General features: G+C 52.3%; 1 long non-coding RNA gene across 1 annotated transcript; it reads right to left on the reverse strand.

The window, feature by feature from the left end:
* Window positions 1–1,510: 1,510 nt before the first annotated feature.
* LOC306650015 lies at window positions 1,511–4,003 on the reverse strand. Its single transcript, XR_013760781.1, has 3 exons — window positions 3,879–4,003; window positions 3,318–3,610; window positions 1,511–1,755 (listed from the first exon to the last, which is right to left on the reverse strand). It is a non-coding gene; the product is annotated as an uncharacterized lncRNA (long non-coding RNA).
* Window positions 4,004–4,212: the final 209 nt, after the last annotated feature.

Raw genomic sequence — 4,212 nt, forward strand, 5'->3', positions numbered from 1 at the left:
TAAAGTAAATCACAAGCTCCTGTTTTCCAAAGGCTTGCCTGTGCAGAGGCTCCCAAGTTTGACCATAGTTACCTACAAGGGAAGATTACCTACTTAAGACCTCATCCATATTGCCTGCATCTCATGCATCTGATTTAAAACCTGGAACAATCATTTAGCACTTCGGCATTAAGCATCATGGGTAAGGCACAGTAATCTGTCAATCACCCCTCACTTATCATAAAACACTCCTAACAAAAAGACTGCCAAAGGTGAACAAGGAACTCAGAAACATATAAACCTAAATCCCCTCTGAGTCCATCGACAGACACCTCTGTGCACCCCGGCACAGATCTCCCTCCAATGAACTCGACTGCATCTCTTCATCTTGGTGAATTCTTCTCGCCCCCAGTACGCCAGCTCTCACCCAGCCCCCCACACCTTTCACGCCTGGTGTTCCATGATCCCACGGGTTTTCTTGGAGGTCTGGACTCTGGGATCAGCCAAGGCGCTGGTTGACCTTCCACAGCATCTATCCAAAGGCCGCACACCCTTCCTGCTCCTGGGACCCATTCAGGAATCAGCAGTAATCATCAAAGTTTGGACTCTTCCTGAACAATTTCACTGCTGCTCCTGTGACTGAAGAGAGCAGCAAAAGATTTCTGTTCTTGCTGGTATTTATGTATATAATGTAACCTGGTGTCCTCCAATGTAGACAGGGGACCAGGAGACACCCAGGTGCCCTGTAGAGAAAAGAATAAGGAACTGGAGTCAGAAGTCCTGCATTCCACTACCCTTTCCAGGCCCTCGATTTTTTCATCAGGAAAATGGGTATAAAACCACCCTGCCTCCCCCAGCACTGCAGCGAATGCTGTAAGGATATGTCTGGTAGAACAGAGCTCTGAATCACCCGTTGGTGGCAAGGGAGCTGGGGGTTTACCTCCCCTCATCCCTCATTTGTCAAAGGCTCCTCCCCGGCTCCTCTTGCTCCCAGACTGTGCAGATAGTGCAGGAAACTGCCAGCATCCCTATAGCACTGCACCTATAAGTAGCTTCCAGGATGGACAAAGGAGACCCAGGGGGTGCTGAGCATACCCAAGACACCGGAAGGGCATGAGCCAAAGGAGGGCAGCAGAGTGCATGTGGCTCAGAGAAAGGGACAGAGGGCCAGAGATGGCCAGGCCCCTTCTGTGAAATGAGCCTGCATCTGTAACTACTGGGGTTTCAGAGAGAAGAAGACAAACAAACACGTGTGTCACCATGAGTGGCCAGTCACCTGCCCACTAGTAAACAGGGCTTCCCCAGCAACTGGAATCTGATCCACCAAATCAACACCTGCTCCTCTGAGGCAAAGAGCCCAAAGGCTCTCCTCCATGTGCCCAGGCCAGGGCTGCTTGGGGCCCCCGTGCCTCGGGGTCCCCCATGCTCACCATTGCAGGCAGCTTCGGTAGCCATCCCCACTTAGGCTGGCTCTCCACTGCAAAGGACGCTGCCCCACCCAAGCTCTCCCTCCACTGTGGCAGGGTCAGAGCAGTCCCAGGGGATAGCGCTACAAAGGCCCTGAAGTCAGACCACGTCAGGCCCATTTCCCAAGGTCCCGGATGCAGAGGGAGAATGTGTCGACTATGCTCTGTCTGATTGATGAGTCTGCATAGGGAGGACTTCTTGGGAAACATCTAGAAGTCATGTCTCCTGGCACCCTTGACCATCGAAGCATGCCAGCTCAAAGCTGCAGGAGCTCATCAAACCCAATGCTGACCATTAAAGGCGGGGACACTGAAACAGAGACATGAGGTAAGGTCACTTGGCTGCTAAGCATCCCACACAGCCTCCTTTCCATGTCTTCTGTCTGGCCTTTCCTGTCCAATATGGATTCCTTCATTGCATGTGAGTTCTGAAAGAAGCTCCAGTTAGGAAGTCACCATAAACTATCCCTTGAGGAGGACTCGTCCTTGGGGACCATGTTAGTTAGTCAGTGTTCTGTTACTGTTATAAATGCCTGAGATAAATCAACTTAAAAGGAGGAAAGGTTTCTTCAGGCTCACAGTTTGAGAGGTTCCAGCCCATGGCAAGTTGGCCCTGCTGCTTTTGGACCTCTGGCAAGGCAGCACATCATGGCGGGAGCATGTGGCTAAGGAAGATGCTGGCCTCATGGCAGCCCGGAAACAAAAAGAAAGAGAAGAGGAGGGGCCAGGGTCCCAATGTCCCCTCAGGAGCCCCCAGTGACCTAACTTCCCTCCACTGGATCCACCTCCTGGAGTCTCAACCACTGCATGGTGCTGTAGGCCGGGAAGGAAGGCTTTTGGAGAATATTCAAGATCCAAACCATAGCAGGGACCCCAGGTGTGTGTACCACCACTGGGCCAATCAACAGGCATCCGGGTGCCCTGTGCCCTTTGGGTTCGGACTTGGGATTAAGGGTGAGGAAATTTCCAAAAAACAGATAGCACAGAGCATCAACTACCCACTTAGAGCATTTGGTGGGGAGTAAAATATATCCCATCTCCCAGTCAAGATCTGACACCACTCGGGGACACCAGTGGCCACCGGCAGAGCTGGGATTTGAACCCATTCTTGTTATACTGAAATTTGTACCCATGATTATCTTACTTAACGTGTGGGTCACTAACTTGCTGAGCCTCTTTCAATAGATCAGCTAACCTCCCTGAAGCTGGTTCTCCTCCACTCTCAGGGTACAAAATATCAGAGGGCAACGCCTCGTGTTTGAACTTGCCGTGAGCAGCAGGACCCTTTTGCAAGCCAATGGTGCGTAAGCCTCACCCAGGAAGTTGCCAAGGATGAGCTCTGACCGGGGGTGGGGGCAGGTGGGAGGCTGGGGTCTGACGCCCCTCAGCTCCCCTCGCCCCCGGCTCAGTCCACCCCCACCTGCACCACAGCTCATGACGCAGCTCTGGAACTCTGCTGAGCACCCTGGGAACATGTCCTGCAGTCACTTCACACTGACCAGGAGGAGCAAGAGGCTGGACAGAATCACCCCTCGGGAACAGTGAGCAAGGCAGGCTCCAGGACCCAAGGCTTCAAAACACAGATCTGAGACCTGGCTTCAACACACACTGGTCACGGGACCCACCTGGATTCCTGAGCCTCTCTGTGGCCCAGTTTCCTCATCTATAAAATGGGGGTACTAATAGCACTCAGCCTGGCACGTGGCGACAGTAGTACGTGCCGTACCCATAACCGCCACACTTATACTTACCACAGAGGGTGTGCGAGGAGTTAATTAAATAAGGCGGCACACACAAAGCATTTGGCATAGTGTCCAGCCACAGGAAGGGCTTAACGCACGTCACTTATTAGTACGCTCAGTCTTGTCTTACCTTTGGGCCTAGGGAAGAGGTTCCACTGAGACATTGCTGTTCCTGATGCTCTGACGGCCTTGCTGAGCCGATGGCCCTGGTGCATGCTCAGGAAGGTGTGGCCCACAGGGCAGAGGAGGTGGCCATTGGTCGGCCCTCTCTCTCCAGTTCAGTGTGTCCCAGATGGTGCCCACGGGGGTGCTGGCCGGTGACACGTTGGCATCGCCTGCCTTCCTTGCACAGTTCACTGAGCCACACGGTGCCCGGGAGCCTCAGGCTGTAGCCTGCTCTGCCAAGGAGGCAGGCCAATCCACCTGGACCCGGGGAAGACAGGCATGATGAGCTCCAGGGAGCCGGGCAGAGCCTCAGTCTCCAGAGAAGGATCGGCCACCTCCCCAAGCTCCTGCGGCTCCCACAGCCTCTATTGGAGAAGGAGAGGAACAAGAGCAGAAAGCCAGGCCCCGCTGACCCTGAGTCCCTGCCTATCTTCACCCATCCTCTAAAAGCAACAGCTTTTAGAATGCAACCACGAAGCCAAAAGAAAATGACCCCTTCAAACAAAAGAGAAGTCATTTTCTTCACCTGAGAAACAGAGATGATGATAAATCAATCAGCCTTCGGCAACCCCGGTCCACATCTGAGGATTCAGACAACCACAGTCAGGAAATGTTCAAAAGAAATTGCTTCTGTACTGAGCATGCCCAGGCCTTTTTCCTTGTCAATATTCCCTAAGTAATACAATGTAACAATTATTTACATAGAATTTGCATTGTATTATACGTTATAAATAATCTAGAGGTGATTTAAAGTATAGGGGAAGGTTACCTTATCTGCATGCAAACACCGCTTCGTTCTATGTAAGGATTGAGCACTCTCAGAATTTGCTACCACGGGACATTCTGTATCCAGCCCTCTA

The sequence above is a fragment of the Sciurus vulgaris genome (genome assembly GCF_902686455.1).
Source record: "Sciurus vulgaris genome assembly, chromosome: 18".
NCBI classification, from domain to species: Eukaryota; Metazoa; Chordata; class Mammalia; order Rodentia; family Sciuridae; genus Sciurus; species Sciurus vulgaris.